The sequence below is a fragment of the Hesperophylax consimilis genome, chromosome 5 (assembly GCF_061612785.1).
Source record: "Hesperophylax consimilis isolate HC1 chromosome 5, BYU_Hcon_1.0, whole genome shotgun sequence".
NCBI classification, from domain to species: domain Eukaryota; kingdom Metazoa; phylum Arthropoda; class Insecta; order Trichoptera; family Limnephilidae; genus Hesperophylax; species Hesperophylax consimilis.
Window position 1 is genome coordinate 3,625,073 of NC_142840.1, and position 13,866 is coordinate 3,638,938.

The following is a 13,866-nucleotide window of genomic DNA, read 5'->3' on the forward strand; positions in this document are numbered from 1 at the left end:
CAGTTTGACGGGGAGTGGATCACCTTTTGGGGAGGGAGGGGGTGGGGGGGTGTAGTGTGGGCGTACGCTCTCCTTCCCCCTCCCCGATCTTCCCCCAACATCCCAACCCACCCTCGGATGATAGCTACCTATGCGTATTCAACTCCCGCTTGAATGACTATTTTCAGCCAACATCCACAGAGTAAAGCAATCTTTCTTTTCAATTTGTGAATATTATACACACACACACACACCCTATCCACACACACAATCCCACCTTCTCGCCAACACTACCGCCGAATACCTATAACGAATGTTTACGTTATATGATATTCAGCAAATTGAAAGAATACCATATTATAAATATAACGATTATCTTCCATTCCTTACGAAAGCTAAATACACATGTGTATTGTGTATGTGTATGTCCCAACTTGGAAGTGAGGGAATATTACCAGAATACTTATTAAAATAAACGTGTAGAAAGAAATTCGTACAGAAAACCGCCTCGGAGTTTGATTTTGCTGTCGAGATATTGCTACTTCGATTCACGCGTTATTTTTAAATAGCATATCTCCTCCGCTTAGGCAGTGTCCAATAGCATATATCCTCCGCTTAGGCAGTGTCCAACAGCATATCTCCTCCGCTTATACAGTGTCCAATAGCATATATCCCCCGCTTAGGCAGTGCCCAACAGCATATCTCCTCCGCTTAGGCAGTGTCCAACAGCATATCTCCTCCGCTTAGGCAGTGTCCAATAGCATATATCCTCCGCTTAGGCAGTGTCCAACAGCATATCTCCTCCGCTTAGACAGTGTCCAATAGCATATATCCCCCGCTTAGGCAGTGCCCAACAGCATATCTCCTCCGCTTAGGCAGTGTCCAACAGCATATCTCCTCCGCTTAGGCAGTGTCCAATAGCATATATCCTCCGCTTAGGCAGTGTCCAACAGCATATCTCCTCCGCTTAGACAGTGTCCAATAGCATATATCCTCCGCTTAGGCAGTGTCCAACAGCATATCTCCTCCGCTTAGGCAGTGTCCAATAGCATATATCCTCCGCTTAGGCAGTGTCCAACAGCATATCTCCTCCGCTTAGGCAGTGTCCAATAGCATATATCCTCCGCTTAGGCAGTGTCCAACAGCATATCTCCTCCGCTTAGACAGTGTCCAATAGCATATATACTCCGCTTAGGCAGTGTCCAACAGCATATCTCCTCCGCTTAGGCAGTGTCCAATAGCATATATCCTCCGCTTAGGCAGTGTCCAACAGCATATCTCCTCCGCTTAGGCAGTGTCCAACAGCATATCTCCTCCGCTTAGACAGTGTCCAATAGCATATATCCTCCGCTTGGGCAGTGTCCAACAGCATATCTCCTCCGCTTAGGCAGTGTCCAACAGCATATCTCCTCCGCTTAGGCAGTGTCAAATAGCATATCTCCTCCGCTTATAAAATGGCTAGTCAAGTCTAAGTCAGATTTTCAAAAATCAATATATTTACATTTACCTGCGACATGTGTAATGGAAAATGGTACATTTTCATAAAGTGAAACATCTACGCACCTACATCTTTATAAAATTTAAATAACTAGTTTGGTATAAAATGTAAAGGATCCATTATTATTTCATTTCAATGTATCTGAGTTATATGAAAGAGAAACTATATTTCTGATTCCCTACCAATATTTTTGCCTTTGTGTTACTTACGCTCTTTTTGTATGTATGCATCAACCGTAGGTACGTTTTAAAATTATTTATTTATGTGTTTTAAATTTTTTTTTGAGAATTTTTATTATATTTTTTTAAATAATTATAAAAATACTAACAGGTATTATGTTTTAAAGTAGTTATTTAGAAATATGAAGCAAACGATACCTTGTCAATAGTTGATTGAATATGCAAATAAATATTATAACATATTGACTCCGAGTGATTATTCTCTTAAAATTGTCCCACGAAAAAAAAGTTTCTGCAAACATTTCTGTAGGTAAAAACTATCCTCAATTAACAAGCAATAACTGGAGATTTCTCTAAGATGAGTTGGGTATACTTTTTGGAAAAATTCAAAAATAAAATTGTGTTACATAAAAAAAATATCAGTGTCTAAACGAAATAGAAACAGTTAACTTTATATTTTTTTACAAACATTATTACACAGCGAAATGAGAAAAATTACAAAGCGTATGAATAAGGTGTCTCAAAGTAGTTTTTGTTGACGGGAAAATTGCTTTAAATTTTCTACTAAAGTACTGCATGTCACAAAAATAAAAATTAAAACTGAAAAAACGTTCCACGATCGAACGAAAATCAGTGTGAAAGGAGTTTAATACACCTTCCATTGAAATATCGGTAGGATAAACGTAACGACAAATGAGTTAAATGTTTAACAATTCGGCTCATCACCGTTGTAAAGATTTTTTCCCATAGTTAAGAAATTTTTAGTAACCATTTCAACATTTTTTAGAAAGAAATACTACATTCTTCCTTAAGTTAAATCCCGGCCTTGATAAGGTATTTAGAAATGTAAGCTTTCTGATCCAAAATCAACCCTCCTGAGTAAAATAAATCACTCAATTTAAGCTCTCAATTGCACCGCTTACAAATTCAACAATTGACTTCATTCCAAACCCGGAATGCAATTTTCATGCAAATATTTACAAAGCGTTTACCCTGCAAATCTCTTCATTCGGCTTCTGCTATTCTGTGCTCCATTCAGGGCCACCCTCGCTGGTCCTGACCTAGGAGGCCGGGTGGCCTGGAGCCACCCTAACACATCACTCTATGGAAACAACGCGAGGGGTGAACTGTTCTCTACCCTCTTCATCGATCATCACAATATGTATATGCATGCGTTGTCATTGCTAAACTCAATTGTTAAATAAAGTTAGGTGGTTTTTTAAGGCGTGTCTGCTCGTGGGTCTAAGTTTGAGAGTTTTTGCGTCTTGTGATATGTGCAGTTTTTCATTCAAAATATTGAGCTGGTTCCATCAGCCATCCATGTGGAGCTTTTAAAATTTAGACGTTGGAAATATTGATATGGCGCCATTTTGTTCCTGTTTTACAAGTGATCGATAAGAAATAAGATTTTATATCAGTTACAAACCCAAGGAAAACAACTGCAACTTTATACATTCTGGTAGTCATAAATTAGTGCAAAATTGAGCCAAATTCCAAAGTAGTTCATAATGAACACAACAACAAAAATAAATACTTAAAATATGTATAGGATTTTAAGCATTAAAAGTTGTCCTGCAAGATTACTAAGTGTGACTTAATGTCGCTTTCCTTGGAGCCATCGATATAATACATGGTTTCCGGAGATTTGTAGTACAAGTGGGAAACTAGTGAATCTACATTAATTTGAAGTTGATTTTGTAATATAACTTTTTTGATTTGAGCTTTCGTTTTCGAGTAAATCGAGTCGGAGGTTGGAAGCTTTAGGTCAAATTTGAAAGAAAATATGTCGCTAGGGGGTTAATATCATAAAAAAGTTCCCTTTCAGCAGACGAACATACAGGTTAAAATATTTGGTAAAAAAATCAATTTTCTGAGATTGAAAAATAAAAGTTTTATGTGATGTAGATTCACCAGATTACCGCTTCTACCAAAAAATCTATACAACAAAAAAATCTTATGTCAACCATTCGAGTTATCGGTGTCATATATATACATTCTCCGTATTATATAATTAACCTGTTAACCGGGCGGGACGTATTTATACGTCAAACGTAAACAGTATCGGGTACGGGTAGGACGTATAAATACGTCCTTGAAATATATGTTGCGCCCTGGAACGAGCGGGACGTATATTTCCGAACATATCACACGGAAATTGAGTTTTTAATTTTTAGATATTTTAATTTTTTAAACTCAATGTTTCTCTTTTATCTGTGTGCTTTTATTTATTGTTCTGTAATTATAACCTTTTTTATATTTTTTGTAATCTTTATAATTGTTTGTAAATATTCTATTTTTTTAATTCGATGTTTTCACTTTTTTTTTATGCATAAATAAAAAAAAATAAAAAATAAATTAACGTCCACCGGGCGTGACGTATTTATACGTCCTAGTGAAGGAGTTCGCGCCCGTTGTATGCTGCGTAATTCAAAACTGAACTCCCCGGTTAACAGGTTTACCATTCCTCATAATATTAATATGAAACTGCTTAGTGCGGTTTAAAGCCAATGAATCCACCTAGATTTCACCCTTCATCCCATATGTTTAGGTTCTATAAATGTGCCACATTTTGCCATTTTTACAAAGTTGGCATAATATGCCACAAATCGCTCGAGTGTATAAAACTATTTTCAGTTCATTCATTTCCATATAATACGACAATTGTTGTAATTCCCATATAATACGACTACATGATATGATTTCATCTGTCGGGTTAAGTCGTAGGTCCACGTTTCACGCCGCTTCTACCGCCCCTGGCTCTTACCGCCCCCTAGGGAGCGATACCGCCCACTTTGGGCATCACTGCGTTAGAAGTTAGATAACTCCCCCACGGTGACATTATTTATAATTTTATGTATGAGACTTTCATCATGTTTAGATATTATAAATAGTGTACAATGTACACTATACACGTATACATTAATTTCTAATTAACTTGTTTGTACCTGCATGATAAGTTAAGCAATTTCACGTTCGGATACATTTCAAATCTCAGCAGCTAATTATACTGAGAAGTGGTCTTGACTCCCGACCCGTAGTACATATATTTCAACCCATTTTGTTGAAAGTTATAAAATTTAACATTACGACCATTAGTTTCAAATACGTAACGTGTTTAATTTTGCAAGTCGAGTGACTAAATATAACAGACATGATGTAACACCGTCCTCCATGGTCAAAGGGTAATGCTCTTGACCACGGATCCGGAGGTTACGGGTTCAAATCCCTGGATGCGCAATCTGCATCCCTTCATAAAATAGTGTTTTTCACAATTAATTCATTTAAAAATAATATATAATATATTTGCGACACGTTCAAGAGTGGTAGATACTTTCAGTGTTATCCTGGTGAAAGACCAGCTATCAGAATCGAAACATTGCTTGAAATGACTTTAACCGTGGTTGGTATACCGATATGAATAACCATTTAACCATTCTCTTACTCAGTATCTTCAACCTCCTAAAATACCCCCAATTGAGGATGCTACAGTATCATTTACTTCAGATGGTTGACAGCAGTTAGGACTCTGGTGAAATATATATTAAGCCGTAATAGAAAAGGCTGAAACGTTTAAAAAAAGTCGTAAATCAGAATCTAAACATTACTTTAGGTGACTCCATATTAAGCAGAAGATTTTTGCTTCAAGGAACTTTCCATCGTTCCTCTTACGTTTCCTCCACTTACTTCAGCCTCTCAATACTTCCCAACTTGGGATGACATAGTTCCACTGACTTCGTACAGTTAGTTCTCTTATTCGGAATTCCAACCGTAAAAATGTTACACATTGGATTTTACTATTAAATGTACCTACATGACAACTACTCACTGCAAAAACTATGTCGTAATATAAGAAGTATTGATAAAAACTTTGACGATTTTTCAATCCCAATGTACACGACACGAAATGTATAAACCTCTAACGTGTCTTATCATGTCAGTGTAGATATAAAATGCTTAATTTGTGTAGGTACATATAATCCACGTTCATACAGTAATGTGATCTTAGATAACTTTCTAATGATCTTTCCTCCCTAAAATAATCAAAATACTCATTGTCATGTGTCTCAGGGATCAGCTACCGACAACCCCACTGGGTCTCAGATGATAGGAACTTAATTAAAATCAACTCCGATAACAGTCAATAAAGAGGGGAGAGCGGCAAGTGACTAGCGGTGTTTGTCATCGTTGTTCTCTAGGGTCATTATGCCATTTGCATGCGGTCACCCCGAGGGCCGCAAGGTGTAGTGGCCGAAGGGAAGGGTGCGAAAGTTACCCGGCTGTACTGGAAATTGAATTATTTTTGTCATGACCAGTCTACAGGCCGGAACGTGGGCTTGGTCGGGAAGTGACGGGCAAAACCCAGTAGAGATGTGACACATAAATAAAATAAATAAAAAATATAAATATTGCTACTTAATTCGTTTCAATTAGTTTTTGATGAGGAGTCTATTAAAATTATTGTACAAGTATTTTGCGAATAGAAATAATGTATTTAAAAAATGACTAAGAATCCCGTGATGATACAAAGTTAGCTATAGTAGAGTCAAATGAATGCTAAGGTTTAGAGAAATGATCACATTTTTTTTATATTAACTCCACACAGGAGGCCCTGAAGAAAATAATTTCCCTCATGGCCTATGTCATCTTTGGGGATGCTGTGTGGAGGGTCTTTTTGTGGAGAGGAAGGAGTGCACATGGGTCTTGAAGAGTCCCATGTTGTAGGAGGGAGGAAACACAGAGGCCGGCAGTTCGTTCCACAGTCGAGCTGTTGAACTTAAGAACGAATCGTAGAAGCGACCCGTTCTCATGTGACAAATGTCAATCAACTGTTGGGCGCGCGTTTGGCGTGTATCCCGACTACGCACCGGTGCCGAAGGGATCAATGACGCTAGTTCCTCAGAGCATCTTCCATTGTAATACCGATAGAACAAGGACAGCATACCTACCTGACGCCTGTGCTCTAAAGATTGCAGTCCGTTTGTTAAGATTGGGGAATCTATCAAACGGACCGCCCGTTTTTGCACAGAGTCAAGGGTTTTTTTCAGGTATTTAGGGGCTCCGGACCAGAGATGGCTGCCAAATTCGACAGTAGGGCGCACTTGCGATTTGTACAGGGTCAGCAGTTGTGTACTATTAAAGTATCTGCGGGCCCTGTACAGTACGCCCAGCTTCTGAGAGGCCAGCTTTACTCTGGCTTCGATGGAGCCCCCATACCTGAGCTGTTGGTTCAACATTGGTTCCCTCCATAGATAATAATATATGATAAGGTTATTTTTTATTTGCTTAATCACAAGACAATCAAGTGTACTGCGCGGAGAGCTTGTGCGAGCGAGCGGGAAGAGCAGGTGTACGGCAGCGAGGGACAGCGATACAGACAGATCGATAAAGCCCCCCCTGTGGGTGGCTGCGTCTCCATGACAACCCCTGAATGTAGCAAAAACGCCTTTGAGTGGGCGCCTCACCCGGCGGAACCCTCCAAGCTTCGCCCTAAATTTCGTCGAATAAGTCGCTCGACTATTAATAGAAAAGCTCTACCAACACCAGACGCTTATAAATCTCTCAATGTAAATGCTACAACATTTTTACTCGTAGTCGCCTTTTACCTCCTGAAAAAAGCCTCCGCTACGACACATATTAGGTATATTTCCAGCGCAGAAATCTCGACGGTTTCCAATAAATGGGACAGCAACTAACAAATCGTTTCTCACTAACTGTTGCATCAAGATATCATCCATTGGCTGCTAATTCCCTTTTACTTTTATATTATTTGCCTAATTTATTTATGCGGATTTGCTGGGAGCCGGGTTTTAATGATCAAAATTACTTTAAAATACCGAATTTCCATCTGGAGAATGATTAACTTGGAAGGACGATAGATTAGATTATAAGTTTCATTGCGTGTTAATTAAAAAAAATTACTTCGAATACACCACAAATTAATTTATTTTCATTAAAAAAATGTTTATGTGTTTTGGTTTGCTTACTGGTAGGTTTCGTCCGAAATCCTTTCTTTTGGGAATCGTTTTTATAGGAATGGGTGAAATCCCTAGATTCAAGCGAAGATGGATTTATAGTATGGATTGTCGTAATTTCAATCTCTAAAAAGTGGAACGTAAAATTTGTTTAAATAAAAACAGTTTAAACCACCACGCAAACAAAATACGGCAAGCATTACAGCCAAGGGTGATGGGGCAGTTTGTGAAATCTCACACCAGAAAAATTATATTAAATAATTTTGAAAAACATTTTTTTTTTTATTTGTCTGAGGATTAAACCTTCCTCTCCAGGGACTGGAGTCAACCGTACTAACAACATCGCCAAATGCTGATAGGGTAGGACCGACATTTAATTCGTTTATCAACTGCTGTAATGTCATTCGATTTCAGAGAAGCGCGTATATATCCGCGTGTGTGTGCGCGATTGTCACCAAAAGTTGATCAAATACATTGTCATCTATAACTAATCTATCTGCTGAGTTTCAGCTTGATCGGATGACGGAAAGTAGGTAAATTTCTGCTTCCAAGATTTACATCCATTAATTATTTCCCGAAGACAATTGAGTTTCAAATAACAAATATAGATGTTTAAAAAGTAATAGAGATGTTATATTTATATCGGTGACCGGATAAATCATCAAAATTATAATTCATCACATCTTTAAAAAGTTATATAAAGTCATGGAAAGTGATGAAACAAAAACTTTAACTGGTTTAAGTAGGTTAGGTTAGGTTTGGTTAAAAAAAAATTTTTTCGTCGTTTTTAATCACTTTATATTACTTTTTAAAAGTGTGTTGAATAGTCACTGTGTTAGCTAGCATGGAACCATTTATATAATGTTCTTATGTGTGTGTTTTTTTTTAAGATGTGCCTAACCTAACTGATGGAAAAAAATGCTAATATAGTGGTGTAATTGATTTTTTTTAATGTTTGCTGCACATGAATAGAGAAATATATATAGAACGTGAAGTGGTTCCTAAGGGCCAGCTTCTCAAGACAAGGGTCTCCTAAAATTTTTGGGGAGTCGGGCCTCGCTGCATTGTGGTGTAGATCCTCCCCTACATTCACCCCAGCATAGAGCCACCCCTCGCTGTCGGCTGTCGGCTGTCGGCTGTCACCCTGATCGATCAAAAATGCGTAATATTGACGTTTGGACATAACTCAATCAGACATTTTTTCATGCCTTGCTTCCATTGATAGTAAGTATCAGAAGTATCGTAAAGTCCCTTAGAGAATCTGTGGAAGGATTACCAAATCTGTGGAAGGATTACCAAATCTGTGGAAAAAAATAATTTGAAGATATTCGTAGTTTCCAAAAAGGTCCATCAACTACAAAATTGGTAAAAAAAAGTTTTTTTTTAGTTTTAAACCATCATTTCCTATTATGGAGAGAGGGGTGGCGAATTTATACATTTCTAAATGACACATTTCATAATTATATGGAAGATTTGAGATAGTTCAGATTTAGGAGATATGTTAAACGGAGGGGGGAGAGGTAAAGCAATTTTAGATAAGGATTGATAGAAGAGAGGATGTTTGTTTAGAGAGCGACAACAAAAACATTTGTGAGAAAGTTTCGACTTCCAGACCACAGATAGTACAATCTGGGAGTCAGCACGTGAATTTTAAAAATGTGAGATGGAACTCTCCTTTCAATGAGTGAGGAAAATCTTTCTTTTTGGAAAAATGGGGAACTGTTTAAGGCTTTGGTGGTATAATCCTTTGAATCGAGGCATAGCAGGTGTGACGAATCAAATTGCGTCACAAATAAATTTGAACTTTAAACTAAGTATGTCCCGCAGTGTGCGCCCAAAGACAAAGAAAGTGTTGACAGACGGGGGTTGTAAAGAAAGAAGTGAGAAGTGCGGGGTAGGGCGACAGGTCTTACGAGCTCAAGAAAGAAAGACAGTCAAGATCGAGGCGGGAGAGAGAGGAGACCGAGCCAGGAGTGGTGGTGAAGTACGCGTCCCCGCCCAGCGGTGTGATGCTGGGCGGTGGATGAAGAAGTTACAGTCGAGTTGGAGAAAGTGATTTTCAAGATATGTTATCTTCCACTCAGCCACGTAATGCTGGGCGTGAGGCGAAGAAAGTGCGGTGATCAGACGCAGCCGGGAGGCGAAGAAAAGTGTTATCCTCCGCCCGGCGACGTAATGTTGGGCGGGAGGCGAAGAAAGTGCGATGACCAGACGCGGCCGGGAGGGCCTGAGCTGCAGAACTGCAGAAGCTGCCACCTAGGACTTCGGCCTTACTAAGGCCATCGAACAAAATGAACTCAGTGACAACAATGTAGCTACAGTGAACAATGACAATGCGAATAGTGAAGAAGTAATCCGAACCATATGACAACTAGTTAAGTTATAGATGTAAGTAGATCTAAGTATAATTTAAATTTAGTATTAACCCTTGAAAAACCCTATTAAAATCAAGACTTATAATTATTAGATGTTCTAAATTAAATTCACCTCCCTAGTCCCCACCCAAGCGACACGAATTGGTGAGAAGGCAGAACATACGAATTGGTAAGTATAAGAACAGCAATATATTTAAGCAATATGATTCTGAGCTAGATGCCGGAGCTGTTAACGTGGTTTTGTCACAATGGCGCCCAATGTGAAGCGGTTTTAGATATTTTACTATATCTATTACTAATGTTATTGACATTCCTAAAACCCATCCCTGAAAACAAGGTAAATATTTGCATGTTCTTATTATATTTAATCTTCTGCACTGTTTCTCGCCCTTGTCATGTCTTGTCTCGAGTTACATACCGTTGTTTGGGTGTTTCGTTTTTTGTATAGCGTAAACAAATGTTCTGTGATGAAGTCAGATGCATGTCAAGTGCTATTTTTGTCGGGGGGCAGTTAAATCATTATCAAACAAACTCGGCGTTTTGACACATTTGGGACTGTAGGTACCTGTAGATCGTTAACCCTCTTATCACCGATAGATATTTTCAGGAATGTTATATTTTATAGAACACAAGTAAGGCGGGTGATGTCAAGTGGCTATTTTTTATTTGTTAAACTGTATCAAGGATAATAATTTTAAGGTACCCATTGGAGTTTATTTTTTGTTGCGTTTTAAGGGAGGGGTGTTTGACCCCAAGTAAGGATTATATATTTGTCCCGTTGACAAAGGTTATCAAATTAAAGATTGTGGTGAGCTGAGTCAGCAAATATAGATTTGCTGTGTATGAACGGCATAAGAATAACAATGTATTTCTATATGTCATTCGGAGAAATTCATTTTCATACCACAATTTCGATCAATTTTATGTGTTCGGTAAAAATCCGATAATTAAAAATTGATGGCGGAAGGCGACCGATAGAGAGGGGAGAGAAAGGGTTAAGGCGCATTCACTTTACGCGATTTGAGGAAAACAAATATCTTCGTTCGGCGAAACCGTACATTATCTTGTATCTAAAGTCTCGCAATGTTTCGGATAGTAGTCTGCGCAGATGAGAAAATAAAAGGGCGCGTGCGAATGTGATGACTGATGACGAACTGCGTTAGTTACGAATTGGAGCACTTACCACCGACACGATTTGTGAGGTACAAATACTTACGTTTGATGAACTTAGTATGAGAGTACCTAAATGTCTCCATATCTAAAAAGTAATCTGCGTGCGTGATAAAAGACCGGTGTTGGTAGAGGTGCGTCCACAAGTTAAAAATGTGAAATGCGAACGGAAACGTAAAGGAGCACTGAACGTTCCACGATTTGAGTGGTACAAATATGCATGTTTGAAGAAATTACTGTGAGAGTACCTAAACGTCTCCATATCTGAATAGTCTGCATGCGTGATAAAAGACCGGTATTGGTAGAAGTGCGTCCACAAGCGAAAATGCGAAAACGAAAGCGAGCACTGAACGTTCCATGATTTGAGTGGAACAAATACGCGCGTTCGTTGAAATTAGTATGTGTGTACCTAAACGTCTCCATATCTGAAAAGAATTCTGCGCGCGTGATAAAAGACCGTAAATTATGTAAAAGTGCGAAAAATTTAAATAAAATGGGATGATGCATTGAAGCATTGGCCAGCAGGGTTGATAAAATGTGACATGTTGAAGTTGCATCTTAAAAGCGGTTGAATGAGAGACAGAGTATCCGGTTTTGGTGGTTTCTCCGTGTAATAGAAACTATCTGGCGCTCAATTTTCCATTGTGTATCACGTCGGGAGATACACTACAACTCTGTTACCATATATTGTTTAGTTTTTTATCATTCATTTCATTTCAGATGTACTTTGTATGTACACCAGATTTTTTGTTTTTGTTATCGAAGATGTAGGCGTTAATAGACTTAGGTAAATGAGGAGTGAATAAAGATTAGTAACGGCCTCTTTTGCAAAGTACAACTAAGGTTTAGGTTTAAGTGATCAACGTGTATTGATAAGGAGTTATGCGTATGTAAGTATGGAATTCTATTATACTTCAGACATGCCAGCAGAACTGAGGGGAGATTAAACTGAAGTGGTAGGTATGAATTCCCAACTCCTTCCCTATCCTGATTCTTTGAAAATTTTATGTTGTCATTAATAATATTGTCATTAATAATGTTGTCATTTCATGTTGTCATTTAAAATCTTGTCATTAGTTTTTGGTCACATGCTTGGGAAGAAATTTGTAAACAAAAATTGAAAGGTTTATATCCTCAAGTGTCTGGAGAGGATTAGATCGCTTTGTTAAAATAAAAAGTGTTTATGTTAGTCGAGGTGTTAGTATCCATCGTTGATTTTAATGTGTTTTATTGTCACTTTTATTGTTTTCATGTTATTTTATGTTGATAGGCTAAATATTTTGACTTGAGTTTTGTTGTGGGTTTGAAAGAGCGTGTAGCGAAAAGGATTGTCGTTGAAAATGAGATATGATGAAAAAGAGAAAAAAAAATGATGAGGATAAGTAATGATAAGAAATGTTAAATTTAGAATATTGAATTGTTTATAATTTAAGATTTACCATGTTTAGAGTTAAGAAGGTTGTCATATGGGAAAAAGGAAATAGAAAATTATGTTTGTAGGAAACCATAATTTTCTTTTGTAACGAAGGGGGTGTTGTGACGAATCAAATTGCGTCACAAATAAATTTGAACTTTAAACTAAGTATGTCCCGCAGTGTGCGCCCAAAGACAAAGAAAGTGTTGACAGACGGGGGTTGTAAAGAAAGAAGTGAGAAGTGCGGGGTAGGGCGACAGGTCTTACGAGCTCAAGAAAGAAAGACAGTCAAGATCGAGGCGGGAGAGAGAGGAGACCGAGCCAGGAGTGGTGGTGAAGTACGCGTCCCCGCCCAGCGGTGTGATGCTGGGCGGTGGATGAAGAAGTTACAGTCGAGTTGGAGAAAGTGATTTTCAAGATATGTTATCTTCCACTCAGCCACGTAATGCTGGGCGTGAGGCGAAGAAAGTGCGGTGATCAGACGCAGCCGGGAGGCGAAGAAAAGTGTTATCCTCCGCCCGGCGACGTAATGTTGGGCGGGAGGCGAAGAAAGTGCGATGACCAGACGCGGCCGGGAGGGCCTGAGCTGCAGAACTGCAGAAGCTGCCACCTAGGACTTCGGCCTTACTAAGGCCATCGAACAAAATGAACTCAGTGACAACAATGTAGCTACAGTGAACAATGACAATGCGAATAGTGAAGAAGTAATCCGAACCATATGACAACTAGTTAAGTTATAGATGTAAGTAGATCTAAGTATAATTTAAATTTAGTATTAACCCTTGAAAAACCCTATTAAAATCAAGACTTATAATTATTAGATGTTCTAAATTAAATTCACCTCCCTAGGTCCCTAGTCCCCACCCAAGCGACACGAATTGGTGAGAAGGCAGAACATACGAATTGGTAAGTATAAGAACAGCAATATATTTAAGTATGATTCTGAGCTAGATGCCGGAGCTGTTAACGTGGTTTTGTCACACAGGCTCCCCTGGATTGGCTCGCCAATGTGCCAATCCTCTGCCCAGACATTGCGGGAACTATTATTGAGGATGGAAAAATGTCAGATAGGAAGATATGTGGATTATAAATAGGGTTGGATACTCCTCGTTTTGTAAAGTGCGCTATCTTAAGGGGGTGATTCTACACGAATTTACTTTTACTTTTTTTTTAAATTCCAATGTTCTAAGTGAGTTTTTAGGTAAAAATGTTCAATTGTTCGTATGGGAAAATAAAGTTATTAATTTTTTTACTTCCACCATCGTGTAGAATCTCCTCC

At 38.5% G+C, this 13,866-nt stretch overlaps 1 protein-coding gene across 1 annotated transcript in view; it reads left to right on the forward strand.

Moving 5' to 3' along the window:
• Positions 1-13,866, forward strand: part of Lrp4 (LDL receptor related protein 4) — a 67,650-nt gene that overhangs the window by 32,345 nt on the left and 21,439 nt on the right. The window lies entirely within an intron of this gene.